Source organism: Ochotona curzoniae, unplaced genomic scaffold (genome assembly GCF_017591425.1).
Source record: "Ochotona curzoniae isolate NIBS_2020 unplaced genomic scaffold, NIBS_Ocur_1.0 contig_1, whole genome shotgun sequence".
Taxonomy (NCBI): domain Eukaryota; kingdom Metazoa; phylum Chordata; class Mammalia; order Lagomorpha; family Ochotonidae; genus Ochotona; species Ochotona curzoniae.
The window spans coordinates 29,052,204-29,070,715 of record NW_024464918.1 but is presented as its reverse complement, the minus strand read 5'-3'; positions in this window follow the sequence as shown (position 1 = coordinate 29,070,715).

The following is an 18,512-nucleotide window of genomic DNA, read 5'->3' as shown; positions in this document are numbered from 1 at the left end:
AGATAAAGTTCCAGGCTTTTCCGGCTTAGGCCTGGCCCAGAATTGGCTGATTTGGTTATCTGGGGTGGCAGGGTGGAGGGGAGGTGCTGGACCAGCACATGGAAGATCTCTCTTTATCTATGTCTACTTCTCTGTTGCTCCGCTTTCCAAGCCCATTAATTAATCAGTCTTTTGAAAAATGCAGTGCAGGAAAAGGGACTATGGATGCAAAGAAGTTAAAAAGTATTTACCACACATTAGCTCAAACTCCAACGAGAGACTTACAGAAGCACAGATCCCAGTGTTGCTTCTCCCACTGACCGACCGAATCCCTGGGACTGATTTCCTCCCATCCGTGTCATTATTTTTTAATTGTTATTATTTTCCATGATACAGTTTTATAGATATAGGACTTTCCCCTTTTCCTTGCTCTTTCTTCCACGCTTTTGCCTCTGTCACCAGTCCTGCCCCACCACATCATCACAGTGGTATAGTCCTTCAGTAACAGTTACAAGCTTAACTTTCTGCATCAAGGCATTGTAGCCATACACAAAGGCAGAAAACCTAGCGTCATATTGTCAAGTATCATATTAACTGCTTCATTAGGAATCCCTTTTTATTTGGGAGTAGAGATGCTTATTGTAACATACCTTCACTCCCCCGTATGCCAGTCTCCATTATACAGTTCATTTATGAAAAGAGGTGTATAGACTTGCTCACGTACGTATCTATGTGTTTTATATTTTGCAAGAAATTGCCTTTTCAATTCGTGTTATTTTTAAAGCTCTCCAACTGACTCTGATGTTGCTGCTCTAAAAGCCAATGTGAAGGTCAACACCTCCATCCCCAAGACTCTGGGCAGACTTGGAACAACACACAGGCCAGCAAGAGTGCCTGCTCCAACCATGTGAAACGCATCCAAAGGTTGCTCCAGTCACAGCAGCTCAGACAGTCGATGGGAATATCTGAAGTTAACAGCATTTGTTGGAGTTTCAGATGTCCAGAAATTGAAATAGCTCACTCCGTCCAAAGTTCTTCGGGAAGCATCGCTGAGATCTACCCAGGGAGAACCCTTACGGACAATGCCATCGTGAGGCACTGTGCTTGGTCTCTGTGCAGGCAAAGTGGGACTGCTCTGGCCTAGCAAGAGGATTTCCTTCATGGAGATGATGCGAGGCAGTCCCTCCTCTTATTTTCAAAGAGGAGAATTCAGATTAAAGTAGTCACACTCACTGTGAGTCCTTCAGGGAACATTCTGCTGTTAAGGACCAGAAAGAACCAAATGTTGAATGTGAGGAAAGAAATTGAACACCGCATGGATATTTCCAAAGGGAGGCAATATGATCAATAGAAATTTGCTTCTTACACAGAGAGCCTATTAACCCCATCTCAGCTTGCCCAGGGACTCCCTCTCTCCTAGAGATGCAAAAGTGATGCACAAGAATTCCAGTCTTTTGGGCCTTTTATTTGACCTTTAAGGCAGAGGCCAAGGTCATATTAAGGTAAAATGTCAAAGGATGAGGCATTAGCATTCTAGAGAAAATGCATTGGTTAGCAATGCTCTGGAAAGGAAACCAGAGATCTTATAGCAGTATGCACTGTGTGTTGCTTGGAGGAGCAGGGAGCAATCACCGTGAACATCCCCTGCCCACGATGAGCTTGGCGTGCAGGCCACCAAGTCAGGAACAATAGCTGGGTAGCAAAGATGAGCTCTGTGCACCTTGCAGAAGGGCCAGGCTCATCCACATGGTCATGCAGCATTAAGGATGAACCAGATGTGCATCCAGTACTGCTGGATGAGAACTGGTCTACCACATTTTGGCTTCTCTGCTGTCATTTTTAATCATGCAAACACAACTGAAATTTGCTTTTCCCATGCAGTAACTAATTACTTAGTAAGTTATTTCAGGACCTAGAAAGAAAGAAAATAAAAATAAAAAAATTCCTTCCAGGGACCATCTTAAAAGAAGAATTTCAATTGGATTAGGGTCCTTTAATTTAGATGAGTAAACACTAGCTTTGTATAAAGCAGTCTCTCCATCAGATCTCTCCTCACCTTGTTCTTTCTCCATTCCTACTTAAAAACAGCCTTTATGACGACTTTTATGTTTATGCTGTGCCAATAGGAGGCAAAAGTTCAGATTTTAGTCAATCATCTGGATAGTTTGGGAAAATTTAGAAAACCAGGACCATAAAAATATTTCACTTCACATGAAGGGAGGCCAGAGAGAAAGATGCTATAAACCAACATCATAAACCCACAATTCCCTTCAGGCCCATGCTGCTAATGAACTTGGCCTGTAATTTTATTGCTCATATCAAACCTGTGGCTTGAAAGAAGGTGAACGTTTTCTAGAAAATTTCACAAGTGTCTACTCTTCTGACTTCATCTTAGAATGTAACGATCCATCATTTTACATGCACTTTCCTGCTATTATTTTAATAGGTTCATTTTAATGCTTCCTGGGTTAGCTTCTGCTAACTGCGGGCCATGGTCACCCACGAGCAGGATGGAACATTGTTGGGAATGGTGAGAACAACCTTCCAGACCTGAAGTCTGCCCAACCCTCGAGGCACAGAGTGAGCCGCTTTCCCACTGTCGATTCCTAGAACACAGTCAGATTTCAACTTCTCAACGATGGCCCGCCGACCAATGCTTATATTTTTGTTGTCTTGGGAGAGCTAAATAGAACCTTCCAAGAATCTACTTGATTCAAGGGAAATGTTCTTTTATTCTGGTGCAATTGTGAAAAATATACATTTCAGTATTTTTTTATCTGTTAGATCCAAGTGCCACCCCCTAGTGGGACCCCCCCATCAAAAAAGGGGGGGAGAAAAAGGGGCAAAGGGGCAAGTTTATGAGAGTTATTTGCTAATCTCTAAGGCTTCTGCTATTTGAGAAGAATACGTGCTTCCTTATCGCCGCCTAGAGCATGCTGCGTGGTAAGGCATGGCACTCCTTCCTTCACGGAACTACTGACTTCCACATCTGCTATTTCCCTTTCTCCAAGTTCCAGAAAGACAGGAGCCATCCTTGTTTTGTTTCCTTCTGTGAAAAGAATGTTTTTTTTTTTCACTGCCCAAGATCATTAGAATAAATGATTGGCTTAGAACTGGGTCAATCCACCCAGTGGGAACCCTTTGAGTCCTTGCTGGACACAAATTGTCCTCACCATTTATAAGGGATTAATCCTTGGTGCATGGATCAGAGAGTCGAGAGTGCTTAGAGAGCGGTCTGAGGGCTGAATGCTTTTCAGCCAACTTTCAAGAAAGTTCTAGAAATAGGGGTTCAAGGTAGGGGGGAAGAGGTGGGTGGGCGCTAATTGATAGCAGCTGCTTCCTCACACATCAGGACAAAGCTCTGAGGAGCCACAGGAGCAAGAGACACACAGACCCATCTGGGAAGGCTCCGCCAGGGTCCACAGTTTCAGGATGCTGGCCAGGACTTTTGGACGTGAGCTAGTTCTCCGGGATCATTTTAGGTTTGGAACAAGGCATCAAGGACTGGGAAAAATCTGAGATGTTGGCTTACATACAAACAAGCTAGACTGCCACAGTACTGTGGCTGCTGGCAGAAGATGTGGGACTCCTGGCCAGGGGGGGAGATCAGCTCCCTCAACAAAGCACGACAAGGAGTGACATGTCTTTGCTGCTCCCTGGCCTGGTGCCTCCGGGCCGCCTGGAGGAGAGCTGTCACCGGCCTGTGCTGTGAGCAAGCGGCAACCACCCGAGTTCAGGCTCCAGGAAGCTTTCCTAGTGGTCATGCCAAGCCTGCCCTCCCAAGGCTGCTCACCACCTAAACATCCTGAAAGACACAGCTCCGAAGGAAACACATCACAACATCTTTTGCAAAATGCGCAGATACATGTGCAAAATGTGGCAGATATTGCCTGCCACCAGCATGTCTCTGGGGAAGCTGCTTTCTATTGCCTTTATTCGCTTACATACCATGCAAAGATGCACATCAAAATACCCCCCCCCTCTCTGTTCTACATGGTGTGCACAACTCGTGGTCATTAGGCAGGCAGAATAACCCAAGTGCCCAGCTAAGATGGTGCGGCCAAATGGACACCTCTCCTGTCACCTGGCTTTGCTGTGTCTCAGAGGAAGAACAAAAGATGTGAGAAATACCACAAATATTGCATCCAGTGTCATTTGGGGTAAGCTGCTTTTTTTTTTCCTCTTATCTGAAGCTTTTGTAAGCCACCCCTGCCATGGCTCCTGCAGTTCTGTTTCTTATGCAGTCACTCACTTTGTCACCCTGGAAGGCCAGAGGACACACACGAGCACAAGCTCAGATGTACCAGGATTTGCAAAGGGCAAAGTAAAAAGAGGGAAAGCCATTTATCCCTTGTCATGCAAGGACCCCGCAGGGTCGTCAGGAAAGCCCTATGACTTTGGTTCATTCCTGGTCTTGCTTATGTTTTATTTTATTTTTATTTTTTAAAAAAGATTGTTTTTCATTGGAAAGGCAGATTTGCATAGAGGAGAGACAGAAAGATCTTCTGTCCCCTTGTTCACTCCCTAAGTAGCCGTCATGGCTGGAGGTAAACTGATCCAAAGCCAGGAGTCAGGTCTCCCACGTGGATGCAGGGTCCCCAGGCCATCCTCCACTGCTTTCCTAAGCCACAAGCAAGGAGCTGGAAAGGAAGTGAAGCAGCCAGGATACGGCACCCATGTGAGATCCCAGTGGATGCAAGGCGAGTATTTAGCCACTAGGGCCCTTTGCACTGGGCCCTTGCTCATGCTTTTATGCTAACTGCAAACTGTGAGTGGGAGAAGGCCTTGCTCGTGCAGGCCAGTCATGCCTTTTTTTTTGTTTCTGAACCACTGCCTCTTTTACGTTTTGGAGTGAAGACTCCTTCCACACGACAGGCCCCTGGGGTGCACAGATAGTAAGTGCAAAGCCTTTTCCAGGGAATAATAAAAAGCTCTTTGGGATTTATAAATTGTTTCATCTGCCAGAAACTATTTATGCAGGCTTGGCACAGCGAATGAATTATTCTTATTAAGTAAAAATTGAGACGATCGCTTAAGCCTCAGCAGAAGGTACCTGCAGTGTGTCAGGCATCCGGACAGCCTTGTGAGCTGCAAATTGAAGGGGAAAGAAAGGGTGGATGTCTGCTGGGAGACCGATGACCCCAGAGAGAGCCCACCCTGTGCTGCTGGCTCATGTTTCCATGCTCATCCCCCGGGGCACTCAGGAAGGGCTCTGGCCAGGATTCCAACCGAGGACACATTCTACCATTCCCTGCACACATGCCAATCTCTGCTCGGTGTCTTCCGCTGCATCATGGGGAATGCTCTGCAAGGATTAGGTCATTAATTTCCAACAACAATCCCATGCAGTGCTGTCATTCACCTTATTGTGTACACATGGAAACTGAGGGGTGGAGAGGCTGAGAAACCTAGCCAAGATGCCAGTCAGAGGGATAGAGACTGGAACGTAAACAGGGGCGACCCGACCTTCAGACAGACACTGCCAGCCACAAGCTAATGCTGCGCTGGGCTCTGCTCCCAATAGCCATTGATGCCCAGAGTTAGCTTGCGACCCACAGGACTTTGCTTACAGGAGCCACTCAATCCAGCCTTCGTTCTGCCAATGTATTCAACAAACAGATTTTAGTCCTATTTCTTCTTGGTGCCTTGTGTCTTTCTGCTCATCATTCTGAGTCCATTTAAAATCCTTTTCAAAACTGCCAGACACTCCCTCTTACTGTGTTAGGCACAAGGTAGACTTAAGAAGAGCTTGTCGACAGCCTAGAAAGCAGCTAAGTCCCATCCCCACTGGGCTTATTAGAGTTCAAACTACTCTTCAATACCCATGCCCTGCCTTAAGTGGTTTCACCCTTGTTCTGTCCTTGCCATAAAGAAATTCCCTTATTAAGCCTTTACAACATCTGCTCCATCCACGTGGGCTCACCAATGTAGCATACCACGCTCACATGAACTAATGACCTCATTGTAAAAACATTCTAGAAGACTCACCTTTTCCCTAGCGCTTTCCTCTAAGTGCTTAATCAACACTTCTACAACTCCTGCAGCCAAGATCATCATTGTCCAAGACTCCATGGACCATGATTATTAGATGTGCATGTAGTTTTCTTGTCCAATACGCATTACTGTAAGAGTCATTAGTGCATAAGACACGATGCCCTGCTATTGCCAGTATCATGGGAAACATCTCTCAAGGCAAACAACATGAAACCAAAGGCAAGTTGGGAAGAGAGAAAGGATCTCATTAGCATAAAGAAAAGGTTCTAACTGTGAGGCGAGATTGTCAGGAAGAGTTGCCACAGTAAGATTTGTTGACCACAATCTGCCATCATGTCTCATGTCCTTGAGCTACCCTTGGCTATCTGTCCTGACACCTGTGTCTGTCTCTCCCGGGTAAATCCACCTGCAGCTCACATCTAATTCTGTGGCCCGTGCTACCAATGCCAGCCAAGGAGGCGGCAGCTGTGGCTTCCTCTCCACTTCAGCCTGACGTCTTTCTCTCAGTTGGTCCTTGCCTCACAGGTCCTGCTCCACCAGCCTACCAGCTGCCAAAATGATGAGATTCTCTTCCAGAAACCCAGAATTCACCCTCAGGTCCGGCTACCCCTCAAGTCTATGCTGAGGCAAGCGATCATACTTCAAGTTGCTGCGAGGAATGAATTTCATTCCTCTTTTGTTCATCAGACTTGTAGCTCAGTGTGCTAAGTGGACTCTGACATAGAGACACATTCCAGACGAGCACATGCTGGGGTCTGGACGGTGGACCTGCCCAGCATAGCTCCTCAAAGCAACTTCTGCTTCTCCAAATGGAAGCGCTTTGCCTCTGCCTGCCTTACACTCCGCCACCCAGCCCACTCCCTCCCGTGTCATTTCCCCACTCAGAAGCTGTTAGTGATTCTGAGACCCCTCCCCAGCAAGTCGCACCTCCTTTTGCCTTTTACAGCTCTCTAAAAGCTCGTAAGCTCGTTTCACCCATATTCCCAGATGTAGAGAAAATTTGAAAGTGGGAAGTTGGGCCCACTCCTGGAATCCTTACCTGCGGGGAAGTCGTAGAAGCAGGGAGGAGCAGGGAGAGAGGTTAGGCGGTGACACTGTCGCAGCAGAGCCTCTGAGAACTGCCCCCCAAGCCGGAACGCTGGACCTGGAACGACTCCTAGGAGCACATCACTCCACGGGCAAGAGGGCTCAGGCTTCATGCCTTAGCAGCAGCCACTGGCCGTAGCTGCGCCTAGGGCGAGAGCGAGGCCCCAGTGCAGCTGAGCGCAAGCTGCTGAAGGGGTCTCAGCTGAGCGTCTACAGCATCCAACAGGAAACCGGATGCCTCAGTCTTGACTGGGGTCTTGGCAGCGTAACATGGCATGCACCATCCACGGTTTTCCTTTTGTTTATCCAACACATGCTTTTTTACTATTCTCCTGCTTTAGTTTCATATTCAGAAGCTCAGATCTTTCCAATAGCTACTTCACCAATTCCTCTCTCTCCTATGCTCATTGTTGCAGCTGTGCTGTCTGAACGCCTTCAGTTCTGAGCGTGAGCTAGCATTTAAATGCATCCTCTCATGAAAGCAGCGATAGCATTGAATTTGTGTGTGCTGGAACGGGAGGGAAGGGGGCAAAGATGGAGCAAGAAACAGGTGCATTTGTCTCATGGTCGCACTATGAACTGTAAAGACAAAGAACATGGCTTTAATTTCTTGCATGCTTTACAACGTGTGAAGCCTGCTGTACGCATTGTAGATGGGTAGAACCTTCGCAAACAATGTAAATTGAAGCAGCTATTTTGGCCAAGTGTTATCATCAGTACTGCGGCTTTCATGGTTGGTAACATAAAAAAAAAAAGTCAACCTTGTCTTTAACTAGATTACATTTTGGTTATTAAAAACTGAAAGTCTGCCTGCAACTATCTGAGAATGTTGTTAGACATTAATTATGAAGCAGTAACAATACTAACAGAGAAACACCACCCAGTGCCATGTCTCACTACAGAATGAAGATACCTTGTGGCAATAATTTAGCTGTGAAATCCCAGGACTTGCAGCTTTACTGCACAAGTCACGTGGCCTTCAAGCTCTGGTCGTCAGGGAAGGCTAGCTCTCCCAAGCAGGTGGGCAGTCCTTTGTTCCAGGTCATTGGCTGTAGTTAGACACCTGGTACTAACCCAATTGCAAGGGAGCCTGAGGGTTGTAAGAGAACGAATTAGCACTAATTGTCTCTGCTATCTTTGCCAATAATTGAGTTCTTCCATGAGAAGATTGTTTGGGGTGCACCATGTTTGTTACAACCCTATGAGGTAACTACCATCATTGATCCTATTTTATAAATTAACAAACTGAGGCACCAAAAGGATGAGTCCTTCATTCAAGATTGCATAGACAGTAAGAAGTGAGTGGGATTTTAACTCAAACTCAAAACTCCGGGTCCAGCGCAGTAGCCTAGTGGCTAAAGTCCTTTCCTTGTACACACCAGGATCCCATATAGGTGCCAGTTCTAATCCTGGCAGCCCTGCTTCCCATCCAGCTCCCTGCTTGTGGCCTGGGAAAGCAGTCAAAGACAGCCTAAGGCCTTGAGACCCAGCACTCATGTAGGAGATCTGGAAGAGGCTCTAGGCTCCTGGCTTCAGATAGGCTTAGCTCCCAGCCATTGTGGCCGCTTGGGGAGTGAATCACTGGATGGAAGATCTTCCTCTCTGTCTTCACTCCTCTCGGGATATTTGACTTTGCAATAAAAAATAAATCTAAAACAACAACAACAAAAACAAACCCTCAAAACTGCAAACTCTATTCTGTTTCCACCAACTCTACTTTAAAAACAAAACAAAGGGCCAGTGAGTGACTTACCAGGCTGAGCCTTCAGCTGTAATGCTAGTGTCGCATTGGGTCGCTGGTGTCCTGGCAGCTCCATTTCCAATCCAGCTCCCTGCTTATGGTCTGGATGGCTCAGGGCCTTAACCCCCTTTCATCTTTTCTACTCCACCCTGTGTCCCGCTGTTTTTATGTTCCTGAGCACAAGGGGACCTCAGATAGCTGAAATTACATTGGTCGTAATGAAGGGTTAAGAACTGAATAATTTCAAATGCCGTGACCAGGAGGGAACGAAAACTTCGACTGCCCCCTGCTGGGCGACTTGTTTTCAACAGGCTTCCCAGAAAACCATCTCTGCTCCCATCTCTGCTTTCCGGCTGCTGTGGCGGGCTAAGTATCCTCGGACTTTCGTCAATCATTCCGTTTCAGGCTAGATGGGAAAACGCTGATGAGGAAGAAACAGCTTTGACTTCATTTCAGCTGCTCTTTAAAACTCCTGCTAATTCATAAACATGGATAATAAGCAACCACTTCTCCACAGCATGCAGTGACTTCCAAGTGTTTTTCATTAACTCTAAGTGAAAACACTTCCCAGGATGCAATTTGAAGGGAACGCTGTGTTATTAATCACATGCTTTGATTAGCCTGGGACAGTGGAGGAAGTGAGCTAGCTGAATAAAAAATATATATATTTTCTTCTTTCTGAAAATTCGTATTTTGCAAGACTTCTTTGTCTGAAGATTTTGGTTTCCTTGAAAGAAAAAATGAACTATGTGATGGGCTTTTCCAGTTGTGTATTAGTTTGCAGTCATGCTTGGAATATCATTGCATACAGCTCCAAGTATGAACTATGCGATTACGGAGGACAGATAGCTACGAATAGCCTCAGGATCTATGACAGAGTTTTCCAAATCGTGTCTAACGCATTCAAGAGAAAAAGTGTTTTAAACATTTACTTATTTAGTTTATCTGAAAAGCAGAGGACTAGACTGTGAAATAGAGCAAGAGACAGCAAATGAGCGCTCTTATTTGTTGATTTAGTCTCCTTATACCCATGACAGCGAGAGCTAGGAAGAGCCACAGCCAAGAGCCGTGCCTGCCAGCCGGGTGTCCATGCGGGTGCAGGGAGTACCCGAGCCATCATTGCTGCCTGCCGGGGTGTGCACTAGAAAGCTGGAATTGGAAGTGGCAAAGGGGACTTGAATCCAATCACTGTTATGGCATGTAGGCTAATAATGAGTGGTTCTTAACTCCCCTGCCAAAGGCTTGTCCCTAAATGCTTCAATTTAACAACACAAATTTAACAAATATGTTGAAGCTACAGAAAGACGGGAAATTTCTCAACACAAATATAAGATATTTACCATCCTCTAGTTCTCAATTCCCTCCATATACATTGCTCCCTGCCCGCTCCAGGGAGTTATCTGTAAAACCCACACAGCTGTGCAAAGGGGGGATGCCGAAGTTCCCATAAAACAGCAAAAACAAACAAACAGAAAGAAACACGTGAAGGATTGAGTTGCTGGCAAAAGAAGCAAATTAGGAAAACTGGCTGAACAGAATTCAGGATAGAAGGTTCATGATTTTAAGTACAAATTGTGCACTATGCTCCCAAATGAAAAATCAATGTTGCAGAAATATCAATTCTCCCTGAAAGAATGTTTCCGTTTAATCCAACATAAATCAATATCCTAACACAACTATTTGTCATTAGACAAAGATGATTCCAAAATTTGACCCAAAGGAGTAAGAGCCACGGGCATTTTTGCAAAAGAATGCTAACACACACTCTCGAGATACGTCGGCGGAGTGATGGAGTTGTACACGCAGAGAAACAGATCAATAGAACAGAATGGACATTCCAAATGTGGACCTGTTTCTACAGATAACAGAGTCACTGGCTTAAAGCTTAGATCCCTGGCAAATACCGTAGGACAACAGACTTTGAGAGGAACAAAGGAGTAAACATTGCAACTGAAGCTCGGTAGAAGAAATTGAAGAGATTGCATTCCTGGGGATGGGCTTGGGAAGGCTGTCCGAGTATTTATCATGCTCAGGAAGTAGGGGCGGCGACAGCGTCTGTTAGACACGGCCTGCCTACACTGGGCTTCAGAGCAGTCTGATGCCAACATCTCAGAGAGGAAATGAATAGGCTCCAGGGGGGAGACACCTGTTGCTGCCTGTTAGTCCTCTGCATGCCTGACCACTGGCCCATAAGTGATCCCCAAACACAGCTGCTCGTGAGTCGTCTCCCCCCAGCACCTCCACCTTGCCCTAGAAGGACATTAGCAACCAGAAGACCTCTATGACCATTGGCAACTATACACCTTTAGTCTGTTTCCAAAATGTACCCGAGAGGCAGGAACAGAGAGGCTGTGCTTGTCTCTCCAGAACAGCCACAGCAGGGCTAGGTCAAAGCCAGGAGCAGGCAATGAATCCAAGTCTCCCACGCAGATGGCAGGGACTCAAGTTCTGGAGCCCATGTGGGGTGCCCTGTGCAGAACGCTGCAGCAAAGCAGGGGCCCTTCTAAATGCTGCTTCTCTGTGACCCAAAGGAGCCACCCATCCCACCTCATCCGCATCAGCCCCTCATCCCCTCATCCCTCAGCCCCTTCCTCGTGGACTCCTGGGTGGCTGTCAACAAAACCACCTGCAGGAGGTTCAAAGGGATTCCTCTGAATAGCATTAAAAGGAGGCTGTCCCCTGGCAGTACTACAATGGGGCTTCCTAGGTGTGCAGTAAATGTGTTACAAGTTAATACATGATGTATGTGGGCCTGGTGCAATAGGTTAGTGGCTAAAGTCCTCGCCTTGAACGCACCTGGATCCCATATGGGTGCCGGTTCTAATCCCAGCTGTTCCACTTCCCATCCTGCTCCCTGCTTGTGGCCTGGGAAAACAGTCAAGGACGGCCCAAAGTCTTGGGACCCTGCACCTGCATGGGAAACCTGGAGGAAGTTCCTGGCTCCTGGTTTTGGATTGGTGCAGCTCCAGCCATTGCGGTCACCTGGGGAGTGAATCATCGGATGGAAGATCTTTCTGTCTCTCCTCCTCTCTGTGTATCTGACTTTGCAATAAAATCAAATCTTTTTTAAAAACACATGATGTATGCAATTACTTCCTCAAAAACTTGGTGGAAAACCATTGTCTAATGACATCAGGGTGTCGTTTCAGTGATGTGTCTGTTTTGGCAGAACCAATACGCACGTCCTGGTCGCAGTCTCCACGCTGTTGTACCGTATATCCTGAGTCAGTTCTATCAGAAACCCACCCAAACACGGTGTTAGTCACAATGTCGTGTGGATACCCACATTCCACACAGTTAAGAAGGTGGCAAAGGAGGAGAGGCGTGCGAAATCACTTGCTATGACTTTAGGAGTCCAATGCAGGCATCCCTTATAGGTTTCAACTGCATGTTTGAGAGAGAGTGATTTTATGCTGCTGCTCTATTGCTCAGTATTGATTTCTGTCTTCATTGCTTCTAAATACTGCCCTCTTGTGGCTCCTGCGCGCCCGTTAATCAAGCTGTGTGGAAATGAGCCTGCTTACGGAAACACAGACCAAACACAATAGGATAGACACAGCAATATTGATAGAGAAATGACAACTGTGAGGAGAAAATTGAATAGGACAAACTTAGAATCCTCCGGCTCTCTACACCCACTCATCCACAATTTTGCTGTAGAGATCTTGCTGTCCCATACCCTCCTGGAGGACAACAGTTATGTCAGATGAGTTGTCCACTGAACTTTAGCATCCACAGAAGGGTAAGGCTTAGAAGGAATGGAGGCATCCTTGACCTTGCTATTGTCAGCACCACCTTCTTCCTGGCTCCCTTGCCAACAAGCCCTGACTGCAGCCTTCCCCCTTGCTCCAGCTGACCCTCTGACCGGCTGTCCATTGTCCATCTCCCAGGTAATTTGCCCATCTACTTGACCTGGAACCTACCCTGATGGTTCCAGCTATAAACAAGATCTTCTTCCAGCCTCATTGCTACACAGTATATGGAATTGCTTTACTGCCTTTGGATCTGAAATTTTTAACTCTGGAAAATTCCACATTGTTGGGTAGCAGTTAGGAAAGGAAACAAAAAGAGAGAGAGGAAGAAAAATAAGCATGAACTTGGATGGCTGGAGGCTGAAGGCTCTGTGCTCACCCCGGCCCATGTGTCACATCTGGATTGAACCACCTTGCTTCCCTTCACAGCACATCTGGAAGGGGCTGACTCAGTACCTGCGTGCACGCTAGAGCTAATCAACTAGGCTCTCCCCACCAGAAAGACCACCACCACGGGCCCTGGAAGACCGCCTGGAGGGCCGAAAGCTTTAATGAGTTTGCATGTCAATAACAGGAACATTGATTGGGAAACTGAGGTGTTAAAATAAACCAAATGAAGGCAAAGGAAATGCCTTATCCAATGACCGAACACTGTGGACAGACCCCAGCGGGAAGACCATTGGATCAGGAACAAAGTCCTAACTCTGAGGCTCCTCCTCAGCCAGGGGATGTTTTGCTAAAGACCTCCGTCCTCCGAGATGCTTAGGCTGCGGGAGTTAGAGCCTGTGCTGTGTTATTTAACACGAGGACACTCAGCATGCATTGTTTTCTGATGCTTTGAGCTCTGTGTAAACATTGGCCCACGTTCTCTGTTCTTCCAGGGTCACTTACCAAGATCCAGACCCCTTTGGGGAAGTCAGAAATTGAGTCTGAAGATTACTGTGGAACACGCACAAGCCCTGGCTGCCCCTGGCTTCCAGCTGCTACGTTGCATGTCCTGGGAAGGGTCAACTACTTTCCCTGTCTGCTTGTACCTGTGTACACATTATCCCCGGTTCATTCTCAACTCCACGCCACATCCCATCAAAGCTAATCAAAGCTATTTCTCTGAGAGCGTGTAGACAATATTACAGAGAATTAGAACGCAGAAACGGAATCGCTAAGGCTTGATGGCAGCGCTTGTGAGTGCCCAGCTGTGAGGAGGCCCCACCTGCTCTCTCTCACCCTGGCCTCCTGTTGACGCTGTAGTTTTAGTGCTGCCTCCTGTGGCTGGGGATGCGGGGCGGCAGGTTCCTAACCATAGTTAGAGGACAAAGAACCAACTTATGCTCTAATCAGCATCCGTGTGTGCTTTTGTAAAACGCTCTCTTCTCTGCCACAACCACTGTGATGAGACTTAACCGGCCTCTCTGCCCGAAAGGACTTCCTCAAGCAAATGAACCAATTTTGCCTCCAGACTGAATGAGGCAGCTATCCCTGCTGCAGGAAAATGGCCACAGTTCATTCTTTCTCATCCTACTCCACCATTTCTACCCTGATGACAAGAACACTGACTTGTGCCCCTGGCTTTTTGCCCACAGTTTTTTTTTAATCTTCTGGACAAGGCAGAGTGACCCTGAATGGGACAGGAGTAGCAGATTTCCATTTAAGTTTTGCCTACTGGCTCTCAGTTCCTCCCTTCAAATCCCTGGTTTTGTGCTTGTTGTTCCCATTGTGCTACACAACCAGGCACCAGGCCAGCACTCCCATCACGCCAGCACCTGCTCACGCCAGCACTCCCATCACGCCAGCACCCTCTTGTGGCTGGGATGTTGATGGCGAATGTGAGTGGGCTCCCGAGCATTGCTTCCAGGGCTGGCCTGCGCATCCTGCCACGTGGATCCTTTTGGCCCGTGGATCTCCCCACAGTATCGTTGAAGTACCTACCACGTGTTGAATGTAGAAAAAGACAGTTACTTATCAGCCTTGAGCCTGGGATGACTTGAGGAAGGACAGACCTTCTGCCAAACCGAACACCTATCCTGCAGCGAACTTCTATCTTACCTGGGCCATCACGCAGGTTGAGTCTCTTTATGTCTTCATCCCACACACCTGCTTCAAAGCTTACGTGGCTACCAGTTAGAGTGGCCCAGACAGTCTAGATCATGGCATGAAGGATGCAGTGGTCCAGGAGGGGCCTCCTTCCCGTGTCCTTTTGACCTCTATTCCAACTCACTCTGAAATTGCACCACAGGAATTTTACAACTCTGGACAACAGTGATCCTAGAAATCTTCTTTGAAAATAGCTATTTCATCTGGGAGGGCTAACATGTTCAACCATGATCTCCCATGAGCCCATGAGCAGGGAGAAGTTGCTCAAATTTATTCCCCAGGAAACCCAAAGTGACAGAGAAAGGGAACACGCAGTCGCCAGCTGAGGGGAAGACTGGGAGAGTAGGAGGGGAGACTGGGGCATGGAGCAGGGCATTTGGCTCCAACAGGAGTCTGGGCAGCGGTGGCTGGGCAGTGGGAGTGGGCATCTAGGGACTGAGAGGACAGAGTACAGAGGAAGGCATGGCACCAGGTGTCTTACTTGGTGATCCAGCAGGATACTGGTCCTTTTGTGCATCCTTTGCTCCACTCTGGTTCTCATGACGATCTGGTCCACCTCTGGGACCTGCACGTGGCTCCTCAGGAGAGGCTGGTGCCAGACACAGAAGGGAGCTCGCTCAGAGCCCATCTACACCTGCTGTGTGTATTCTATTGCTCGGTCAGTACCTTCCTTCATGGTAACACTGACAAGAGTGTCTGCCCCTTTTGATGAGACAGCTGTTTTTTCTCTGACTCATGGAGCGGGTATGTAGGACACAGGAGTGGGGCTGTCTGGGCTAAAATCAGTCAAACATGTTTGCCATTTATTGCTAATTTAAAAGCAAGTGTGTCCCGAGGACAGACTCAGTTTTACGGTTAAGACCGTCAAAGACAGTAGTTTCCTTAACAGAACATTGTGTATCTTGAATTTATAAATTCATATATATGATTTGTGCATGTCTGTGTTGTAAAATAGATATTTAATAGTGGCAAAATTTGGAGCAAGTTTTGCACAGAGCATCTGTCTCCTGTGGCTACTGTCTCCTTGCCCTGTTGGGAAGCTTGCAGGGACCCTCACCCACTGGAGGTTCCTGTTTCTCTAACAGACTTCATTCATTCTCCCTTATGCCACACAGCTGCATCTTGTATAAGATATCTGTTGTGGCCATAACCCATGCCTGTAGATTCGGTGGCTTAAGCAACATGGGTTTTCTTTAGGTTCCGTAGGGCTTAGAAGTTCAACTCTGGACTCACCTGAGATGAACACCATGTTGGCAGGGCTGCATCCCATTCTGCAGGCTCTGCAGAGGCCTTGTCTTCCTTGCTCGTTCACTTCGCTGGGGGAATTTCATTCCCTGAGGTCGTGAGGCCGAGGCTCCGGTGTCCCTGCTCACTGTCAGCGGGGCTACCTTGGCTCCTGGAAGCTGCGCTCAGCCCCTGCACACAATCCTGACCTTGCCGTGCCATCTCCCTCAACCTCTCCTCCACCTTCCTCTTCCACTTTTGAGGCTTCATGTGTTTCAGTTGGGTCAATGAGGTAATCTCCCTATCAGATCTGAAAAGCTTCTTTGCCATCCGTAAGGATATATTCACAGATATTGGAAATGACTATTCATGGGGACCATCATCTAGCCCAAAGCATTGTCCCTAACACCTTGGCCTGTAGGTACCTAGTGTGAATCAATGATATGACCTACCCCAAGGCCTAAGCTGGGGCTTGCATTTTCATCACATCTGTGGTCACTCTTACATCCACGCTTAATCTCATGTTGTCCTAAGCAGGACCGAAAGGTCCTGTCAGGTGCCCTGGCATCTTGGGTTGCAAGAACCTTTTCCTATCACCTCTGTCTTTCTTTTTCACCCAATAAAGGAGAAGCTGGAATTTAAAACACTGAAATCAACTTTCATGGGATGTCCAAAGCTGAGTTTATCTGAATGTGGAGAACAGAAGACTTCCTCAGACTTTTCTGTATAACAGCATCTGTATGAGCTAATTGATAACAAGAGGTCATGAGTGCTAAGCATAAAGGTGCACCACTCGTGCTCAATTAGCATCTTTTCTGCTATGTGTTCTCTCGGCCCCACCCAGTTTGGACTCAACTGTGAACCTGACCACAACTATATTGTTTCTTCTGAGCGCAGGAAAACCTCATTTTTCAATTTTTGCCACCGTGCTCAAGAGTGCACAGGCCAGGCCAGGGTAACCAGGCCCAGGAGTTCATGTGGGCCAGACAGTGAGTCAGTGTGTGAGCCATGGGTGATAAGGGAAGGGGGGCACTGCCGGAGGAGGGAGAGGGCTGACCCCTCTGGGTTGGGCAGGAAAGGGCTGAACTTCCTTCCCTGATATGAGACACTCCAGCATGCCAGCTGGGCTGGGACAGAGGCAGAGAGAAGCAACACTACTAATGCAGAGAAAGACCGAGGGCCACCTTCAAGGAATCAGTGTCTGGGTGTCTACCTTCACTCCCTTAATTGTTCACAAATGGCTCCACATGTCAATAGCAACATTTTTTGCACAAAAGGCATTAGGCCAGCATTGCCCACGCTAAACAATGCATCAGGAGCCATGCTTGACACTCCCTTGGAAATAGTTGTTTTATAATACACCCTTCCTGGAAGCTTCCAGAAGAGCCCCCATGCTGCACCTGAGAGATCTGACTGCTCAAGCTCCCCTTTCTCCATCCCCCTTCCTAAGATCGGCTGACTCAGCCCCCTCCTGGTGGGATGTGCCCTGCACCTCTACATTCTTTTCTGGATTCTTCCCGTAACTCCAACCTGATGGACATTTAGTGAAAGTTTGTATGGTGCCCAGTAACAGAGTTAAAAACAAATGGCGTTGTTTTTGCTCTCTGTAGTAACAGTGCATCTTATTCCAGTAACCTTCATCTAGTATCTGCTCTTCAACCTGCAGGAAAGTGTCCCCATGGGAAGGGTTTCGAGGTTTGCCAACTGTTAGAATGAAACAACTTTCTTTCCACAGTTGCAGAAGTCTGCAAACACGTGAGCTCACTGCACACAGGGTGAGCTCTCCTATTAGTGGGGAGACATTCTTGCCTTGACACTGACCCCGAATGCTTGGGCTGATGTCATTCCAACAGCCCTGGCTCCAGACTTAACCCTGAGGTCATCTGGGGGCTACCTGAGCTGGAGCTACACATGGAATCCCCATACGTGGCACCTGGATGTCCCTAGGGAAGGCTCACTGATCCCTGTGGGTGTGTGACCCCAACAAGAGCTTGTCTGTTTCAGTCAGGAACTCACACACTTAATGATTCACACAAAGACTTTGGGGGTGCGGGGAGGGCAGGGATTGGGGGAGGCAGGTGATGCCATATCTAAGAATTTCTGACTGCAGTCTTGACTGATAACTCATTTCAAAGTTGAGTTCAGAACTATTTTATTTTTTTCTGTTATTTGATGTCCAAACATTAGCCAAATACAGAAGCCTCTCTTGAAACACATCACAAGGTAGTCCAAACTTTAGTCTAAGTTCAACCCAGATGAACAGCAACACTTCAAGCCTGCTAGGATTCCCTTTGCCTTGGTTACCAAGTTGTGCAAGTATTTTCATATTTGTCATGTCATTTGCATTAGCATGGATAACATGATTATTGATGATATCTAGAATGTAAATAGTTAATGGGTAAGATGGTAGGTTTGGAAGCACAACAGTGCCAAGTTTGCTTCCCTAGTCCATAGCTCTTGCTCTTAAGACTAAAGATCAGTTTCCAGACCTGTAGGAACAATGATATCTACTTGTCAAATTGATGTGAACTGTTTACAAACGGATCCACTTAGGGCCTGGCACGATGGCACGGCAGCTAAATCCTCACCTTGTATGTGATATGGACGCTGGTTTGTGTCCTAGCTGCTCCACTTCCCATCCAACT